The sequence below is a fragment of the Pleurodeles waltl genome, chromosome 6 (genome assembly GCF_031143425.1).
Source record: "Pleurodeles waltl isolate 20211129_DDA chromosome 6, aPleWal1.hap1.20221129, whole genome shotgun sequence".
NCBI lineage: Eukaryota > Metazoa > Chordata > Amphibia > Caudata > Salamandridae > Pleurodeles > Pleurodeles waltl.
This window is the reverse complement of record NC_090445.1, coordinates 343,252,084-343,273,439: the sequence shown is the minus strand read 5'-3', so window position 1 is coordinate 343,273,439 and position 21,356 is coordinate 343,252,084. Positions and strand designations below refer to the sequence as shown.

Here is a 21,356-nt window from a genome sequence, read left to right as displayed (position 1 = left end):
GCACAGCTTATCTTGATGATATTGCTGTCTTTAGCTCCACCTGGCAGGATCACCTGGTCCACCTGAGGAAGGTTTTGAAGGCTCTGCAATCTGCAGGCCTCTCTATCAAGGCATCCAAATGCCAGATAGGGCAGGGAACTGTGGTTTACTTGGGACACCTTGTAGGTGGAGGCCAAGTTCAGCCACTCCAACCCAAGATCCAGACTATTCTGGACTGGGTAGCTCCAAAAACCCAGACTCAAGTCAGGGCATTCCTTGGCTTGACTGGGTACTACAGGAGGTTTGTGAAGGGATATGGATCCATTGTGACAGCCCTCACTGAGCTCACCTCCAAGAAAATGCCCAAGAAAGTGAACTGGACTGTGGACTGCCAACAGGCCTTTGACACCCTGAAACAGGCAATGTGCTCAGCACCAGTTCTCAAAGCTCCAGATTATTCTAAGCAGTTCATTGTGCAGACTGATGCCTCTGAACATGGGATAGGGGCAGTTTTGTCCCAAACAAATGATGATGGCCTTGACCAGCCTGTTGCTTTCATTAGCAGGAGGTTACTCCCCAGGGAGCAGCGTTGGAGTGCCATTGAGAGGGAGGCCTTTGCTGTGGTCTGGTCCCTGAAGAAGCTGAGACCATACCTCTTTGGGACTCACTTCCTAGTTCAAACTGACCACAGACCTCTCAAATGGCTGATGCAAATGAAAGGTGAAAATCCTAAACTGTTGAGGTGGTCCATCTCCCTACAGGGAATGGACTTTATAGTGGAACACAGACCTGGGACTGCCCATGCCAATGCAGATGGCCTTTCCAGGTTCTTCCACTTAGAAAATGAAGACTCTCTTGGGAAAGGTTAGTCTCATCCTCTTTCGTTTGGGGGGGGGTTGTGTAAGGAAATGCCTCCTTGGCATGGTTGCCCCCTGACTTTTTGCCTTTGCTGATGCTATGTTTACAATTGAAAGTGTGCTGAGGCCTGCTAACCAGGCCCCAGCACCAGTGTTCTTTCCCTAACCTGTACTTTTGTATCCACAATTGGCAGACCCTGGCATCCAGATAAGTCCCTTGTAACTGGTACTTCTAGTACCAAGGGCCCTGATGCCAAGGAAGGTCTCTAAGGGCTGCAGCATGTCTTATGCCACCCTGGAGACCTCTCACTCAGCACAGACACACTGCTTACCAGCTTGTGTGTGCTAGTGAGGACAAAACGAGTAAGTCGACATGGCACTCCCCTCAGGGTGCCATGCCAGCCTCTCACTGCCTATGCAGTATAGGTAAGACACCCCTCTAGCAGGCCTTACAGCCCTAAGGCAGGGTGCACTATACCATAGGTGAGGGTACCAGTGCATGAGCATGGTACCCCTACAGTGTCTAAACAAAACCTTAGACATTGTAAGTGCAGGGTAGCCATAAGAGTATATGGTCTGGGAGTCTGTCAAACACGAACTCCACAGCACCATAATGGCTACACTGAAAACTGGGAAGTTTGGTATCAAACTTCTCAGCACAATAAATGCACACTGATGCCAGTGTACATTTTATTGTAAAATACACCACAGAGGGCACCTTAGAGGTGCCCCCTGAAACTTAACCGACTATCTGTGTAGGCTGACTAGTTTTAGCAGCCTGCCACAAACCGAGACATATTGCTGGCCCCATGGGGAGAGTGCCTTTGTCACTCTGAGGCCAGTAACAAAGCCTGCACTGGGTGGAGATGCTAACACCTCTCCCAGGCAGGAATTGTCACACCTGGCGGTGAGCCTCAAAGGCTCACCTCCTTTGTGCCAACCCAGCAGGACACTCCAGCTAGTGGAGTTGCCCGCCCCCTCCGGCCAGGCCCCACGTTTGGCGGCAAGGCCGGAGAAAATAATGAGAATAACAAGGAGGAGTCACTGGCCAGTCAGGACAGCCCCTAAGGTGTCCTGAGCTGAGGTGACTCTAACTTTTAGAAATCCTCCATCTTGCAGATGGAGGATTCCCCCAATAGGGTTAGGATTGTGACCCCCTCCCCTTGGGAGGAGGCACAAAGAGGGTGTACCCACCCTCAGGGCTAGTAGCCATTGGCTACTAACCCCCCAGACCTAAACACGCCCTTAAATTTAGTATTTAAGGGCTACCCTGAACCCTAGAAAATTAGATTCCTGCAACTACAAGAAGAAGGACTGCCTAGCTGAAAACCCCTGCAGCGGAAGACCAGAAGACGACAACTGCCTTGGCTCCAGAAACTCACCGGCCTGTCTCCTGCCTTCCAAAGATCCTGCTCCAGCGACGCCTTCCAAAGGGACCAGCGACCTCGACATCCTCTGAGGACTGCCCCTGCTTCGAAAAGACAAGAAACTCCCGAGGACAGCGGACCTGCTCCAAGAAAAGCTGCAACTTTGTTTCCAGCAGCTTTAAAGAACCCTGCAAGCTCCCCGCAAGAAGCGTGAGACTTGCAACACTGCACCCGGCGACCCCGACTCGGCTGGTGGCGATCCAACACCTCAGGAGGGACCCCAGGACTACTCTGATACTGTGAGTACCAAAACCTGTCCCCCCTGAGCCCCCACAGCGCCGCCTGCAGAGGGAATCCCGAGGCTTCCCCTGACCGCGACTCTTTGAACCTAAAGTCCCGACGCCTGGGAGAGACCCTGCACCCGCAGCCCCCAGGACCTGAAGGACCGGACTTTCACTGGAGAAGTGACCCCCAGGAGTCCCTCTCCCTTGCCCAAGTGGAGGTTTCCCCGAGGAATCCCCCCCTTGCCTGCCTGCAGCGCTGAAGAGATCCCGAGATCTCTCATAGACTAACATTGCGAACCCGACGCTTGTTTCTACACTGCACCCGGCCGCCCCCGCGCCGCTGAGGGTGAAATTTCTGTGTGGACTCGTGTCCCCCCCGGTGCCCTACAAAACCCCCCTGGTCTGCCCTCCGAAGACGCGGGTACTTACCTGCAAGCAGACCGGGACCGGGGCACCCCCTTCTCTCCATTCTAGCCTATGTGTTTTGGGCACCACTTTGAACTCTGCACCTGACCGGCCCGGAGCTGCTGGTGTGGTGACTTTGGGGTTGCTCTGAACCCCCAACGGTGGGCTACCTTGGACCAAGAACTGAACCCTGTAAGTGTCTTACTTACCTGGTAAAACTAATCAAAACTTACCTCCCCTAGGAACTGTGAAAATTGCACTAAGTGTCCACTTTTAAAACAGCTATTTGTCAATAACTTGAAAAGTATACATGCAATTTTGATGATTTGAAGTTCCTAAAGTACTTACCTGCAATACCTTTCGAATGAGATATTATATGTAGAATTTGAACCTGTGGTTCTTAAAATAAACTAAGAAAAGATATTTTTCTATATAAAAACCTATTGGCTGGATTTGTCTCTGAGTGTGTGTACCTCATTTATTGTCTATGTGTATGTACAACAAATGCTTAACACTACTCCTTGGATAAGCCTACTGCTCGACCACACTACCACAAAATAGAGCATTAGTATTATCTATTTTTACCACTATTTTACCTCTAAGGGGAACCCTTGGACTCTGTGCATGCTATTCCTTACTTTGAAATAGCACATACAGAGCCAACTTCCTACATTGTATATGTTGTAAATATGCTGAAATTGCAGTAAGATTAATTTTTATTGAAGAGAATGCTAAATTTGATTTTTGTAAATGAAGTAAATAACATACAATTTCTTGTATTGATGCTGAAAGAGGGTCAATATTTTTGGATTGACAGTAATATACAAATCTTATTTGTTTGCATAGCACTGTCTAGTAGTGGATTTTCTTGCTTGCTTAATAACTTCCATACATTCTGATAGGAGTTGTAACTATCCAAACTCTAGGACTTCAGGGGCCAAATTGCTAGATTGAGTGTTTTGGGATTTGGATGTCTGATTTGACCTCTATTTTGTGTCAACAGATCTGGTCGGGAGTTTGGAGTGTGGTACTACTGATAGATCTAATAATGTTGTGTACCACGGTTGACGTGCCCGTGTTGGTGCGGAGTATCACGTAGAGTGAAGTTTGACGCAACTTGTTGACTTGAAAAGGAAGGAGTGGGATAGGGGGAAAAGCGTATGCAAATATCCCTGACCAATTGATCCACAGAACAGGTCTATGTTTGGTGTTCCCCACTTTTGAAAGTATTTTTGAAGTACTTGAGGATGAATCTCCCATTTGTGAGTTTGTTGGTGATTTCTGCTGAGGATATCTGCCAATTGATTGTCTATCCCTGGAATGTATTGTGCCAATAGATGAATTTGGATGTGGATTGCCCATTTCCAAATTTTCTGGGCTCGAGGGGACAGTTGAGATGAATGTGTCCCTCCCTGTTTGATGAGATAATACATGGTTGTCATGTTGTCTGTTTTGATTAGAACATTCTTCTATGTGAGAAGAGGTTAAAAAACTTTGAGTTCTAGAAAAACAGCTAATAACTCCAGGTGGTTTATGTGTAGTTGTTGTTGTTTGACATCCCATTGCCCTTGAATGTTGTGATTGTTTAGGTGGACTCCCCAAACATCATTAATGCATCTTTTGTGATTATGGTCTGAGGCACAGGGTCTTGAAATGGCCGCCCTTTTTTTAGATTTGTGGAATTCCACCAATGAAGGGACATGTATGTTTGGCAGTCTATCAACACTAGATCTTGAAGTTGACCGTGTGCCTGTGACCACTGTTGTGCATGGCACTGCTGTAAGGGCCGCATGTTTAATCTTGCGTGTGGCACAATTGCAATGCATGATGCCATCATTCCTAAAATCTTCATGACAAATCTGACAGTGCATTGTTGATTTGTTTGTATTTGTGTGATTAAATTGTGGAAAGCTTGTATCCTTTGTGTATTTGGATATGCTAGAGCTTGCTGAGTGTTCAGTATTGCACCCAAATATTGCTGTATTTCTGCCAGTTGAAGGTGTGATTTTTGGTAGTTTATTGAGAACCCAAGTGTATGCAAGGTTTGTATTACATAATGCGTATGATTTTGGCATTGTGTGTGACTGTTTGATTTTATTAGCCAATCGTCTAGATTTGGAAAGACATGTAAATGTTGTCTTCTTAGGTAAGCTGCCACTACTGCTAAGCACTTTGTGAATACCCTTGGAGTTGTTGTTATTTCAAAGGGCAACACCTTGAACTGGTAGTGTTTTCCCTGAATGACAAACCTGAGATATTTTCTGTGTGCAGGATGGATGGGTACATGGAAATACGCATCTTTGAGGTCTAAGGCTGTCATGAAATCTTGTTTTTGTAGTAGTGGAATGACATCCTGTAAAGTTACCATGTGAAAATGTTCTGACAGGATGTAAAGATTGAGGCCTGAGGTCTAATATTGGCCTAAGGGTGCCATCTTTTGGGGAAATTAGAAAATATAGGGAGTAAACTCCTGTCCTATTTGAGACTGTGGCACCAATTCTATTGCTTGTTTGAGTAGTAGAGATTAGACCTCTTCTTTTAACAGAATGGTGTGTTCTGTGGATAGTTTGTGTGACCTTGGTGGGATATTTGGAGGAGTGTGTATTAATTCTAGGCAATAGCCATTGCAGATAATTGATAGCACCCAATTGTCTGTGGTAATATTTTGACAATATGTGTGGAACTGTTGTAGTCTTCCCCCCACAGGAGAGGTGTGGAGTGGAAGGGAATGAGAGAAGTCACTGTTTTGGGTGCTGCGGAGGCTGCTTAGAGGCCTGACATTTTCCTCTATTTCTGGGGTACTGTCCTCTATATGTGCCCCTAAAACTACCCCGTTGGTATTGGGGTTGGTAGGTTGGCTTTGCCTGTGAGGTGGATGCATCAGCGGGTTGTGGTCTGAAACCACCTCGAAACTGAGGTTTTCGAAAGGACCCCCTGTAAGTGTAGAGTAGAGTGCACCCATTGCTTTGGCTGTGTCATTCCTTTCTCAATTTTTCTATGGCTGTGTCTACTTCTGGCCCAAAAAGATGTTTTTTTTTTTATAATCAAACAGCATATTTAACACAGCCTGCTGTATTTCTGGCTTGAATCCAGAAGATCTGAGCCATCCATGCCTGCATATAGTGATTGCAGTATTGACACTTCTAGCAGCGGTATCTGCTGCATCAAGGGCAGATCGTATTTGATGGTTAGTAATGGCTTGTCCTTCCTCCACTACTTGTTGCGCCCTTTTCTGGTGTTCTTTGGGGAGAGGCTGGATTATGTCTTGCATTTCGTCCCAATGGGCTCTGTCATAGCGAGCTAATAGTGCTTGCGAGTTGGCTATCCTCCACTCATTTTTTGCCTGGGACACAACTCTTTTCCCTGCAGCATCGAATTTCCTGCTCTCTATCAGGAGGGGGTGCACCTCATGATGACTGACTATTTGCTCTCTTCCTGGCAGCGCTAACTACCACAGAATCAGGAGGTACCTGATGGGTGATATAATCAGGGTCAGAGGGTGCAGGTTTATATTTTTTCTCTATCCTAGGTGTGATGATGCGTGCTTTAACAGGTTTACTAAATATCTGATCAGCGTGTTTTACCATGCCTGGGAGCATCGGAGGGCATGGACAGCTCGAATGTGTTGAGGATAGAGTATTAAACAAGAAATCCTCTTCTAGGGGTTCGGTATGCATGGTGACACCATAATATGCTGCAGCCCTAGCTATAACTTGGTTATAGACAGTACTATCCTCAGGTGGTGATGGTTTAGAGGGATAGCTGTCTGGATCGTTACTAGGAATGGGATCTGGGTCATAAAGATCCCATGGATCCACATTGTCTTGTTGTGAATCGTAAGAGTGAGTGGGTGGGTGACTGCACTGGTGTAGGGCTAATAGGAAGAGAGGTAGGTAGGTAGGTAGGTAGGTGTGGAGAATGAGGAGAAGATTGAAGAGGTGGTGGTTTCTCCTTCTGCTTTGTCACTTTTGCTGTAGGCTGCAGTGTGTCCAATTCCTCCTGAAAAGCTAGCTTCCTTTTTGATTTTAAAAGAGGTGCTGTCAGAATTCTCCCTGTTTCCTCATGGATGTGGACCCTGGATTGCCTTTCATCCATAACTTCTAGTATTGGTTGTACCTCTGTAGGAAGTTGGCTCTGTATGTGCTATTTCAAAGTAAGGAATAGCATGCACAGAGTCCAAGGGTTCCCCTTAGAGGTAAAATAGTGGTAAAAATAGATAATACTAATGCTCTATTTTGTGGTAGTGTGGTCGAGCAGTAGGCTTATCCAAGGAGTAGTGTTAAGCATTTGTTGTACATACACATAGACAATAAATGAGGTACACACACTCAGAGACAAATCCAGCCAATAGGTTTTTATATAGAAAAATATCTTTTCTTAGTTTATTTTAAGAACCACAGGTTCAAATTCTACATGTAATATCTCATTTGAAAGGTATTGCAGGTAAGTACTTTAGGAACTTTAAATCATAAAAATTGCATGTATACTTTTCAAGTTATTGACAAATAGCTGTTTTAAAAGTGGACACTTAGTGCAATTTTCACAGTTCCTAGGGGAGGTAAGTTTTGGTTAGTTTTACCAGGTAAGTAAGACACTTACAGGGTTCAGTTCTTGGTCCAAGGTAGCCCACCGTTGGGGGTTCAGAGCAACCCCAAAGTCACCACACCAGCAGCTCAGGGCCGGTCAGGTGCAGAGTTCAAAGTGGTGCCCAAAACACATAGGCTAGAATGGAGAGAAGGGGGTGCCCCGGTTCCGGTCTGCTTGCAGGTAAGTACCCGCGTCTTCGGAGGGCAGACCAGGGGGGTTTTGTAGGGCACCGGGGGGGACACAAGCCCACACAGAAATTTCACCCTCAGCGGCGCGGGGGCAGCCGGGTGCAGTGTAGAAACAAGCGTCGGGTTCACAATGTTAGTCTATGAGAGATCTCGGGATCTCTTCAGCGCTGCAGGCAGGCAAGGGGGGGGTTCCTCGGGGAAACCTCCACTTGGGCAAGGGAGAGGGACTCCTGGGGGTCACTTCTCCAGTGAAAGTTCGGTCCTTCAGGTCCTGGGGGCTGCGGGTGCAGGGTCTTTTCCAGGCGTCGGGACTTAGGTCTCAGGGAGTCGCGGTCAGGGGAAGCCTCGGGATTCCCTCTGCAGGCGGCGCTGTGGGGGCTCAGGGGGGACAGGTTTTGGTACTCACAGTCGGAGAGTAGTCCGGGGGTCCTCCCTGAGGTGTTGGTTCTCCACCAGCCGAGTCGGGGTCGCCGGGTGCAGTGTTGCAAGTCTCACGCTTCTTGCGGGGAGCTTGCAGGGTTCTTTCAAGGCTGCTGGAAACAAAGTTGCAGCCTTTCTTGGAGCAGGTCCGCTGTCCTCGGGAGTTTCTTGTCTTTTCGAAGCAGGGGCAGTCCTCAGAGGATGTCGAGGTCGCTGGTCCCTTTGGAAGGCGTCGCTGGAGCAGGATCTTTGGAAGGCAGGAGACAGGCCGGTGAGTTTCTGGAGCCAAAGCAGTTGTTGTTTTCTGGTCTTCCTCTGCAGGGGTTTTCAGCTAGGCAGTCCTTCTTCTTGTAGTTGCAGGAATCTAATTTTCTAGGGTTCAGGGTAGCCCTTAAATACTAAATTTAAGGGCGTGTTTAGGTCTGGGGGGTTAGTAGCCAATGGCTACTAGCCCTGAGGGTGGGTACACCCTTTTTGTGCCTCCTCCCAAGGGGAGGGGGTCACAATCCTAACCCTATTGGGGGAATCCTCCATCTGCAAGATGGAGGATTTCTAAAAGTTAGAGTCACCTCAGCTCAGGACACCTTAGGGGCTGTCCTGACTGGCCAGTGACTCCTCCTTGTTATTCTCATTATTTTTCTCCGGCCTTGCCGCCAAAAGTGGGGCCTGGCCGGAGGGGGCGGGCAACTCCACTAGCTGGAGTGTCCTGCTGGGTTGGCACAAAGGAGGTGAGCCTTTGAGGCTCACCGCCAGGTGTGACAATTCCTGCCTGGGGGAGGTGTTAGCATCTCCACCCAGTGCAGGCTTTGTTACTGGCCTCCGAGTGACAAAGGCACTCTCCTCCCCATGGGGCCAGCAACATGTCTCGGTTTGTGGCAGGCTGCTAAAACTAGTCAGCCTACACAGATAGTCGGTTAAGTTTCAGGGGGCACCTCTAAGGTGCCCTCTGGGGTGTATTTTACAATAAAATGTACACTGGCATCAGTGTGCATTTATTGTGCTGAGAAGTTTGATACCAAACTTCCCATTTTTCAGTGTAGCCATTATGGTGCTGTGGAGTTCGTGTTTGACAAACTCCCAGACCATATACTCTTATGGCTACCCTGCACTTACAATGTCTAAGGTTTTGTTTAGACACTGTAGGGGTACCATGCTCATGCACTGGTACTCTCACCTATGGTATAGTGCACCCTGCCTTAGGGCTGTAAGGCCTGCTAGAGGGGTGGCTTACCTATACTGCATAGGCAGTGAGAGGCTGGCATGGCACCCTGAGGGGAGTGCCATGTCGACTTACTCGTTTTGTCCTCACTAGCACACACAAGCTGGCAAGCAGTGTGTCTGTGCTGAGTGAGAGGTCTCCAGGGTGGCATAAGACATGCTGCAGCCCTTAGAGACCTTCCTTGGCATCAGGGCCCTTGGTACTAGAAGTACCAGTTACAAGGGACTTATCTGGATGCCAGGGTCTGCCAATTGTGGATACAAAAGTACAGGTTAGGGAAAGAACACTGGTGCTGGGGCCTGGTTAGCAGGCCTCAGCACACTTTCAATTGTAAACATAGCATCAGCAAAGGCAAAAAGTCAGGGGGCAACCATGCCAAGGAGGCATTTCCTTACACAACCCCCCCCCAAACGAAAGAGGATGAGACTAACCTTTCCCAAGAGAGTCTTCATTTTCTAAGTGGAAGAACCTGGAAAGGCCATCTGCATTGGCATGGGCAGTCCCAGGTCTGTGTTCCACTATAAAGTCCATTCCCTGTAGGGAGATGGACCACCTCAACAGTTTAGGATTTTCACCTTTCATTTGCATCAGCCATTTGAGAGGTCTGTGGTCAGTTTGAACTAGGAAGTGAGTCCCAAAGAGGTATGGTCTCAACTTCTTCAGGGACCAAACCACAGCAAAGGCCTCCCTCTCAATGGCACTCCAACGCTGCTCCCTGGGGAGTAACCTCCTGCTAATGAAAGCAACAGGCTGGTCAAGGCCATCATCATTTGTTTGGGACAAAACTGCCCCTATCCCATGTTCAGAGGCATCAGTCTGCACAATGAACTGCTTAGAATAATCTGGAGCTTTTAGAACTGGTGCTGAGCACATTGCCTGTTTCAGGGTGTCAAAGGCCTGTTGGCATTCCACAGTCCAGTTCACTTTTTTTGGCATTTTCTTGGAGGTGAGTTCAGTGAGGGCTGTCACAATGGATCCATATCCCTTCACAAACCTCCTGTAATACCCAGTTAAGCCAAGGAATGCCCTGACTTGAGTCTGGGTTTTTGGAGCTACCCAGTCCAGAATAGTCTGGATCTTGGGTTGGAGTGGCTGAACTTGGCCTCCACCTACAAGGTGTCCCAAGTAAACCACAGTTCCCTGCCCTATCTGGCATTTGGATGCCTTGATAGAGAGGCCTGCAGATTGCAGAGCCTTCAAAACCTTCCTCAGGTGGACCAGGTGATCCTGCCAGGTGGAGCTAAAGACAGCAATATCATCAAGATAAGCTGTGCTAAAGGACTCCAAGCCAGCAAGGACTTGATTCACCAACCTTTGGAAGGTGGCAGGGGCATTCTTTAAACCAAAGGGCATAACAGTAAACTGATAATGCCCATCAGGTGTGGAGAATGCTGTCTTTTCTTTTGCTCCAGGTGCCATTTTTATTTGCCAGTACCCTGCTGTCAAGTCAAAGGTACTTAGAAATTTGGCAGCACCTAATTTGTCTATGAGCTCATCAGCTCTTGGAATTGGATGAGCATCTGTCTTGGTGACAGAATTGAGCCCTCTGTAGTCCACACAAAACCTCATCTCTTTCTTTCCATCTTTGGTGTGAGGTTTGGGGACTAAGACCACTGGGCTAGCCCAGGGGCTGTCAGAGCGCTCAATTACTCCCAATTCCAGCATCTTGTGGACTTCCACCTTGATGCTTTCCTTAACATGGTCAGACTGCCTAAAGATTTTGTTCTTGACAGGCATGCTGTCTCCTGTGTCCACATCATGGGTACACAGGTGGGTCTGACCAGGGGTTAAGGAGAAGAGTTCAGGAAACTGTTGTAGGACTCTCCTACAATCAGCTTGCTGTTGGCCAGAGAGGGTGTCTGAGTAGATCACTCCATCTACTGTGCCATCTTTTGGGTCTGATGACAGAAGATCAGGGAGAGGTTCACTCTCTGCCTCCTGATCCTCATCTGTTACCATCAACAGATTGACATCAGCCCTGTCATGGAAGAGCTTAAGGCGGTTCACATGGATCACCCTCTTGGGGCTCCTGCTTGTGCCCAGGTCCACCAGGTAGGTGACCTGACTCTTCCTTTCTAGTACTGGGTAAGGGCCACTCCATTTGTCCTGGAGTGCCCTGGGAGCCACAGGTTCCAGAACCCAGACTTTCTGCCCTGGTTGGAACTCAACCAGTGCAGCCTTTTGGTCATACCAAAACTTCTGGAGCTGTTGGCTGGCCTCAAGGTTTTTGGTTGCCTTTTCCATGTACTCTGCCATTCTAGAGCGAAGGCCAAGTACATAGTCCACTATGTCCTGTTTAGGCTCATGGAGAGGTCTCTCCCAGCCTTCTTTAACAAGGGCAAGTGGTCCCCTTACAGGATGACCAAACAGAAGTTCAAAGGGTGAGAATCCTACTCCCTTCTGTGGCACCTCTCTGTAAGCGAAAAGCAGACATGGCAAGAGGACATCCCATCTCCTTTTGAGCTTTTCTGGGAGCCCCATGATCATGCCTTTTAATGTCTTGTTGAATCTCTCAACCAAGCCATTAGTTTGTGGATGGTATGGTGTAGTGAATTTATAAGTCACTCCACACTCATTCCACATGTGCTTTAGGTATGCTGACATGAAGTTGGTACCTCTGTCAGACACCACCTCCTTAGGGAAACCCACTCTGGTAAAGATACCAATGAGGGCCTTGGCTACTGCAGGGGCAGTAGTCGACCTAAGGGGAATAGCTTCAGGGTACCTGGTAGCATGATCCACTACTACCAGGATATACATATTTCCTGAGGCTGTGGGAGGTTCTAGTGGACCAACTATGTCCACACCCACTCTTTCAAAGGGCACCCCCACCACTGGAAGTGGAATGAGGGGGGCCTTTGGATGCCCACCTGTCTTACCACTGGCTTGACAGGTGGGGCAGGAGAGGCAAAACTCCTTAACCAGGTTGGACATATTGGGCCAGTAGAAGTGGTTGACTAACCTCTCCCACGTCTTGGTTTGTCCCAAATGTCCAGCAAGGGGAATGTCATGGGCCAATGTTAGGATGAACTTCCTGAACAGCTGAGGCACTACCACTCTCCTAGTGGCACCAGGTTTGGGGTCTCTGGCCTCAGTGTACAGGAGTCCATCTTCCCAATAGACCCTATGCGTTCCATTTTTCTTGCCTTTGGACTCTTCAGCAGCTTGCTGCCTAAGGCCTTCAAGAGAGGGACAGGTTTCTTGTCCCTTACACAGCTCCTCCCTTGAGGGTCCCCCTGGGCCTAAGAGCTCAACCTGATAAGGTTCAAGCTCCAAAGGCTCAGTTCCCTCAGAGGGCAGAACTTCTTCCTGAGAAGAGAGGTTCCCTTTCTTTTGCTGTGTTGCAGTTGGTTTCCCAACTGACTTTCCTGTTCTCTTGGTAGGCTGGGCCATTCTTCCAGACTCCAGCTCTACTTGTTCACCCTGTGCCTTGCACTGTGCTCTTGTTTTCACACACACCAGTTCAGGGATACCCAGCATTGCTGCATGGGTTTTTAGTTCTACCTCAGCCCATGCTGAGGACTCCAGGTCATTTCCAAGCAGACAGTCCACTGGGATATTTGAGGAGACCACCACCTGTTTCAGGCCATTGACCCCTCCCCATTCTAAAGTAACCATTGCCATGGGATGTACTTTTTTCTGATTGTCAGCGTTGGTGACTGTGTAAGTTTTTCCAGTCAGGTATTGGCCAGGGGAAACCAGTTTCTCTGTCACCATGGTGACACTGGCACCTGTATCCCTCAGGCCCTCTATTCTAGTCCCATTAATTAAGAGTTGCTGTCTGTATTTTTGCATGTTAGGCGGCCAGACAGCTAGTGTGGCTAAATCCACCCCACCCTCAGAAACTAGAGTAGCTTCAGTGTGGACCCTGATTTGCTCTGGGCACACTGTTGATCCCACTTGGAGACTAGCCATACCAGTGTTACCTGGATGGGAGTTTGGAGTGGAACCTTTCTTGGGACAGGCCTTGTCTCCAGTTTGGTGTCCATGCTGTTTACAGCTATGACACCAGGCCTTTTTGGGATCAAAGTTTTTACCCTTGTACCCATTGTTTTGTGAAGAGGCTCTGGGCCCACCCTCCTGTGCAGGTTTTTGGGGGCCTGTAGAAGACTCTTTACTACTTTTAGCTTTGGTTGTCTCATCACCCTTCCCCTGGGGAGTCTTTGTGACCCCTTTCTTTTGGTCACCCCCTGTGGAAGTCTTGGACACCCTTGTCTTGACCCAATGGTCCGCCTTCTTTCCCAATTCTTGGGGAGAAATTGGTCCTAGGTCTACCAGATGCTGATGCAGTTTATCATTGAAACAATTACTTAACAGGTGTTCTTTCACAAATAAATTGTACAGCCCATCATAATTACTTACACCACTGCCTTGAATCCAACCATCTAGTGTTTTCACTGAGTAGTCAACAAAGTCAACCCAGGTCTGGCTCGAGGATTTTTGAGCCCCCCTGAACCTAATCCTGTACTCCTCAGTGGAGAATCCAAAGCCCTCAATCAGGGTACCCTTCATGAGGTCATAAGATTCTGCATCTTGTCCAGAGAGTGTGAGGAGTCTATCCCTACACTTTCCTGTGAACATTTCCCAAAGGAGAGCACCCCAGTGAGATCTGTTCACTTTTCTGGTTACACAAGCCCTCTCAAAAGCTGTGAACCATTTGGTGATGTCATCACCATCTTCATATTTAGTTACAATCCCTTTGGGGATTTTCAACATGTCAGGAGAATCTCTGACCCTATTTATGTTGCTGCCACCATTGATGGGTCCTAGGCCCATCTCTTGTCTTTCCCTCTCTATGGCTAGGATCTGTCTTTCCAAAGCCAATCTTTTGGCCATCCTGGCTAACTGGATGTCCTCTTCACTGGGGTTATCCTCAGTGATTTCAGAGGTGTTGGTCTCTCCTGTGAGGGAACCAGCATCTCTGACTATTATTTTTGGAGTCAGGGTTTGAGGGACCCTGTTCTCCCTAGATAGGACTGGTAGGGGGGAATTGTCCTCCAAGTCACTATCCTCTTCCTCTGAGTTGCCACCCTCAGAGGGGTTGGCCTTTTCAAACTCTGCCAAAAGCTCCTGGAGCTGTATTTTGGTAGGTTTGGGGCCCATTGTTATGTTCTTTATTTTACAGAGTGACCTTAGCTCCCTCATCTTAAGATGGAGGTAAGGTGTGGTGTCGAGTTCCACCACAGTCACATCTGTGCTAGACATTTTGCTTCTAAAAGTTGGAATACTTTTTAAGAATCTACAACTGGTTCTAGAATCTAATTCAAACTTTTAACAAACTTTTAAACTCTAAAAGAAATGCTAAACAGGATCTAACACAAGGCCCTAGCAGGTCTTTTAAGAATTTAGAAAACTTTTCAAATTGCAAAAATCAATTTCTAATGACAATTTTGGAATTTGTCGTGTGATCAGGTATTGGCTGAGTAGTCCAGCAAATGCAAAGTCTTGTACCCCACCGCTGATCCACCAATGTAGGAAGTTGGCTCTGTATGTGCTATTTCAAAGTAAGGAATAGCATGCACAGAGTCCAAGGGTTCCCCTTAGAGGTAAAATAGTGGTAAAAATAGATAATACTAATGCTCTATTTTGTGGTAGTGTGGTCGAGCAGTAGGCTTATCCAAGGAGTAGTGTTAAGCATTTGTTGTACATACACATAGACAATAAATGAGGTACACACACTCAGAGACAAATCCAGCCAATAGGTTTTTATATAGAAAAATATCTTTTCTTAGTTTATTTTAAGAACCACAGGTTCAAATTCTACATGTAATATCTCATTTGAAAGGTATTGCAGGTAAGTACTTTAGGAACTTTAAATCATAAAAATTGCATGTATACTTTTCAAGTTATTGACAAATAGCTGTTTTAAAAGTGGACACTTAGTGCAATTTTCACAGTTCCTAGGGGAGGTAAGTTTTGGTTAGTTTTACCAGGTAAGTAAGACACTTACAGGGTTCAGTTCTTGGTCCAAGGTAGCCCACCGTTGGGGGTTCAGAGCAACCCCAAAGTCACCACACCAGCAGCTCAGGGCCGGTCAGGTGCAGAGTTCAAAGTGGTGCCCAAAACACATAGGCTAGAATGGAGAGAAGGGGGTGCCCCGGTTCCGGTCTGCTTGCAGGTAAGTACCCGCGTCTTCGGAGGGCAGACCAGGGGGGTTTTGTAGGGCACCGGGGGGGACACAAGCCCACACAGAAATTTCACCCTCAGCGGCGCGGGGGCAGCCGGGTGCAGTGTAGAAACAAGCGTCGGGTTCGCAATGTTAGTCTATGAGAGATCTCGGGATCTCTTCAGCGCTGCAGGCAGGCAAGGGGGGGGGTTCCTCGGGGAAACCTCCACTTGGGCAAGGGAGAGGGACTCCTGGGGGTCACTTCTCCAGTGAAAGTTCGGTCCTTCAGGTCCTGGGGGCTGCGGGTGCAGGGTCTTTTCCAGGCGTCGGGACTTAGGTCTCAGGGAGTCGCGGTCAGGGGAAGCCTCGGGATTCCCTCTGCAGGCGGCGCTGTGGGGGCTCAGGGGGGACAGGTTTTGGTACTCACAGTCGGAGAGTAGTCCGGGGGTCCTCCCTGAGGTGTTGGTTCTCCACCAGCCGAGTCGGGGTCGCCGGGTGCAGTGTTGCAAGTCTCACGCTTCTTGCGGGGAGCTTGCAGGGTTCTTTCAAGGCTGCTGGAAACAAAGTTGCAGCCTTTCTTGGAGCAGGTCCGCTGTCCTCGGGAGTTTCTTGTCTTTTCGAAGCAGGGGCAGTCCTCAGAGGATGTCGAGGTCGCTGGTCCCTTTGGAAGGCGTCGCTGGAGCAGGATCTTTGGAAGGCAGGAGACAGGCCGGTGAGTTTCTGGAGCCAAAGCAGTTGTTGTCTTCTGGTCTTCCTCTGCAGGGGTTTTCAGCTAGGCAGTCCTTCTTCTTGTAGTTGCAGGAATCTAATTTTCTAGGGTTCAGGGTAGCCCTTAAATACTAAATTTAAGGGCGTGTTTAGGTCTGGGGGGTTAGTAGCCAATGGCTACTAGCCCTGAGGGTGGGTACACCCTTTTTGTGCCTCCTCCCAAGGGGAGGGGGTCACAATCCTAACCCTATTGGGGGAATCCTCCATCTGCAAGATGGAGGATTTCTAAAAGTTAGAGTCACCTCAGCTCAGGACACCTTAGGGGCTGTCCTGACTGGCCAGTGACTCCTCCTTGTTATTCTCATTATTTTTCTCCGGCCTTGCCGCCAAAAGTGGGGCCTGGCCGGAGGGGGCGGGCAACTCCACTAGCTGGAGTGTCCTGCTGGGTTGGCACAAAGGAGGTGAGCCTTTGAGGCTCACCGCCAGGTGTGACAATTCCTGCCTGGGGGAGGTGTTAGCATCTCCACCCAGTGCAGGCTTTGTTACTGGCCTCCGAGTGACAAAGGCACTCTCCCCATGGGGCCAGCAACATGTCTCGGTTTGTGGCAGGCTGCTAAAACTAGTCAGCCTACACAGATAGTCGGTTAAGTTTCAGGGGGCACCTCTAAGGTGCCCTCTGGGGTGTATTTTACAATAAAATGTACACTGGCATCAGTGTGCATTTATTGTGCTGAGAAGTTTGATACCAAACTTCCCATTTTTCAGTGTAGCCATTATGGTGCTGTGGAGTTCGTGTTTGACAAACTCCCAGACCATATACTCTTATGGCTACCCTGCACTTACAATGTCTAAGGTTTTGTTTAGACACTGTAGGGGTACCATGCTCATGCACTGGTACCCTCACCTATGGTATAGTGCACCCTGCCTTAGGGCTGTAAGGCCTGCTAGAGGGGTGGCTTACCTATACTGCATAGGCAGTGAGAGGCTGGCATGGCACCCTGAGGGGAGTGCCATGTCGACTTACTCGTTTTGTCCTCACTAGCACACACAAGCTGGCAAGCAGTGTGTCTGTGCTGAGTGAGAGGTCTCCAGGGTGGCATAAGACATGCTGCAGCCCTTAGAGACCTTCCTTGGCATCAGGGCCCTTGGTACTAGAAGTACCAGTTACAAGGGACTTATCTGGATGCCAGGGTCTGCCAATTGTGGATACAAAAGTACAGGTTAGGGAAAGAACACTGGTGCTGGGGCCTGGTTAGCAGGCCTCAGCACACTTTCAATTGTAAACATAGCATCAGCAAAGGCAAAAAGTCAGGGGGCAACCATGCCAAGGAGGCATTTCCTTACAACCTCTAACTCCTCTTCAGAGGTTTTGTGGCTTTAAGTCTCTTTGAAAGTCCATGTTCCTCTGTATAAGTTGGCCTTTTCGGCTCTGAAGCATGCTTTTTCGGGATCGACAAAGATGAGGACAAAGGTTTCGGCGCCAAAACTGGTTTTCTAATTTTCAACTCCATAAAATGGCGTCTACTGGAGTCGGAAGCTGAGCTTTTTGTTGTCTGTAAGGAAATGCCTCCTTGGCATGGTTACCCCCTGACTTTTGGCCTTTGCTGATGCTATGTTTTGAATTGAAAGTGTGCTAAGGCCTGCTAACCAGGCCCCAGCACCAGTGTTCTTTCCCTAAACCTGTACTTTTGTATCCACAATTGGCACACCCTGGCATCCAGATAAGTCCCTTGTAAATGGTACCCCTGGTACCAAGGGCCCTGATGCCAAGGAAGGTCTCTAAGGGCTGCAGCATATCTTATGCCACCCTGGAGACCCCTCACTCAGCACAGACACCCTGCTTGCCAGCTTGTGTGTGCTCGTGAGAACAAAACGAGTAAGTCGACATGGCACTCCCCTCAGGGTGCCATGCCAGCCTCTCACTGCCTATGCAGGTATAGATAAGTCACCCCTCTAGCAGGCCTTACAGCCCTAAGGCAGGGTGCACTATACCATAGGTGAGGGCACCAGTGCATGAGCACTGTGCCCCTACAGTGTCTAAGCAATACCTTAGACATTGTAAGTGCAGGGTAGCCATAAGAGTATATGGTCTGGGAGTCTGTTTTACACGAACTCCACAGCACCATAATGGCTACACTGAAAACTGGGAAGTTTGGTATCAAACTTCTCAGCACAATAAATGCACACTGATGCCAGTGTACATTTTATTGTGAAATACACCCCAGAGGGCACCTTAGAGGTGCCCCCTGAAACCTTAACCGACTATCTGTGTAGGCTGACTAGTTCCAGCAGCCTGCCACAACCAAGACATGTTGCTGGCCCCATGGGGAGAGTGCCTTTGTCACTCGGAGGCCAGTAACAAAGCCTGCACTGGGTGGAGATGCTAACACCTCCCCCAGGCAGGAGCTGTCACACCTGGCGGTGAGCCTCAAAGGCTCACCCCTTTGTGCCAGCACCGCAGGACACTCCAGCTAGTGGAGTTGCTCGCCCCCTCCGGCCACGGCCCCCACTTTTGGCGGCAAGGCCGGAGAAAATAATGAGAATAACAAGGAGGAGTCACTGGCCAGTCAGGACAGCCCCTAAGGTGTCCTGAGCTGAAGTGACTCTAACTTTTAGAAATCCTCCATCTTGCAGATGGAGGATTCCCCAATAGGATTAGGGATGTGACCCCCTCCCCTTGGGAGGAGGCACAAAGAGGGTGTACCCACCCTCAGGGCTAGTAGCCATTGGCTACTAACCCCCCCAGACCTAAACACGCCCTTAAATTTAGTATTTAAGGGCTCCCCTGAACCTAAGAATTTAGATTCCTGCAACTTACCGAAGAAGAAGACTGCTGAGCTGAAAACCCCTGCAGAAGAAGAAAGAAGACACCAACTGCTTTGGCCCCAGTCCTACCGGCCTGTCTCCTGCCTTCTAAAGAACCCTGCTCCAGCGACGCTTTCTCCAGGACCAGCGACCTCTGAATCCTCAGAGGACTGGCCTGCTTCCAAGAGACCAAGAAACTCCCGAGGACAGCGGTACTGCTCCAAAAAGACTGCAACTTTGTTTCGAAGGAGCAGATTTAAAGACCCCTGCAACTCCCCGCAAGAAGCATGAGACTTGCAACACTGCACCCGGCGACCCCGACTCGACTGGTAGAGAACCAACACCTCAGGGAGCACCCTCCGGCGACTCCGAGTCCGTGAGTAACCAAAGTTGTCCCCCCTGAGCCCCCACAGCGACGCCTGCAGAGGGAATCCAGAGGCTCCCCCTGACCGCGACTGCCTGAACTCCATTTCCCGACGGCTGGAAAAGACCCTGCACCCGCAGCCCCCAGCACCTAAAGGAACGGAACTCCTGTGCAGGAGTGACCCCCAGGAAGCCCTCTCCCTTGCCCAGGTGGTGGCTACCCCGAGGAGCCCCCCCCTTGCCTGCCTGCAACGCTGAAGAGATCCCTTGATCTCTCATTGATTTCCATTGAAAACCCGACGCTTGTTTCTACACTGCACCCGGCCGCCCCAGTGCCGCTGAGGGTGTACTTTTTGTGTGGACTTGTGTCCCCCCCGGTGCCCTACAAAACCCCCCTGGTCTGCCCTCCGAAGACGCGGGTACTTACCTGCTGGCAGACCGGAACCGGGGCACCCCCTTCTCTCCATTGAAGCCTATGCGTTTTGGGCACCACTTTGACCTCTGCACCTGACCGGCCCTGAGCTGCTGGTGTGGTAACTTTGGGGTTGCTCTGAACCCCCAACGGTGGGCTACCTTGGACCCAAACCTGAGACTTGTAAGTGATTTACTTACCTGACAAAAACTAACCAAAAACTTACCTCCCCAGGAACTGTGAAAATTGCACTGTGTCCACTTTTAAAACAGTTTGTGTTTTATGTAAAAAGTATACATGCTAATGTAATGATTCAAAGTTCCTAAAGTACTTACCTGCAATACCTTTCAAATGAGATATTACATGTAGAATTTGAACCTGTGGTTCTTAAAATAAACTAAGTAAAGATATTTTTCTATAACAAAACCTATTGGCTGGATTTGTCTCCGAGTGTGTGTTCCTCATTTATTGCCTGTGTGTATGTACAACAAATGCTTAACACTACTCCTTGGATAAGCCTACTGCTCGACCACACTACCACAAAATAGAGCATTAGTATTATTTCTTTTTGCCACTATCTTACCTCTAAGGGGAACCCTTGGACTCTGTGCATACTATTCCTTACTTTGAAATAGTGCATACAGAGCCAACTTCCTACATTGTCTCTGACGTTTTCGGAGGAGTGGCCTTTTTCGGTGCAGAAATGGTAAGTTGGTCACCTTCAGTCTTTTTTCGGGCTGAGCCATGGCCTTCCGTCAGTGGCGTACCCAAGGCCTTGTGCTTTTTCTTTTGTGAGGGTACAGGGGCAGACGTACTCACATGTTGTCCTGCTGTGATCAGTCTGTCTTCTTCGGATTCCTGCTCGGACTCGGAATCTCGAACAGAGACTGCGGTTTGCATCAGTTCTTCTTCTATGTTGAGATGTTCACCGCTTCTCGACGCCATTTCGAGTCTTCTTGCCCTTCTGTCTCGAAGAGTCTTTTTCGATCTGAAGGATCGACAGGCCTCACAGTTTTCTTCCTGATGGTCTGGGGAAAGGTAGAGGTTGCAAACCAGATGCTTGTCTGTGTACGGATACTTCGCATGGCACAGAGGACAGAATCGGAATGGAGTCTGATCCATGAGGCTTCCACGCGGTCGGCCCGAATAGGCCCAAGTTGGGCGTGCACGCCCCGAAGGGCAAACAAAGTTGTTTTCCCGACGGTACTGCTGTGTCGATGGAAGGATATTAACCTGATCGATACAATACCAACGAAAAGAGTTTTACAGAGTTTACCGAATCGAAATCTCAGAGCGAGAGGAAACACGTCCGAACCAGACAGCGGAAAGAAAACAATCTAACAATGGAGTCGATGCCCATGCGCAATGGAACCGAAGAGGAGGAGTCACTCGATCCCGTGACTTCAAAACACTTCTTCGAAGAAAAACAACTTGTAACACTCCGAGCCCAACACTAGATGGCAGGATAATGCACAGCATGTGTATCTGCAGCTACACATGCCATCGAACATTATATATATCAGGCCTGCTTCCCCTGATGAAAAGGAACAGTCAACAGCCCATCTAACAGCATGTAGCTATCTTGCTTCCAAAACAAACTTCTACAAAACCTAAAAATGTATGCGTGTGATATTTGTATGAAGAGCAAACCTCGGC

At 48.8% G+C, this 21,356-nt stretch overlaps 1 protein-coding gene across 2 annotated transcripts in view; it reads right to left on the bottom strand.

Annotated features, from left to right (window-relative positions):
* RBM23 (RNA binding motif protein 23) overlaps nucleotides 1-21,356 on the bottom strand; it is a 454,647-nt gene that overhangs the window by 193,569 nt on the left and 239,722 nt on the right. The gene's annotated exons all lie outside the window — the stretch shown is intronic.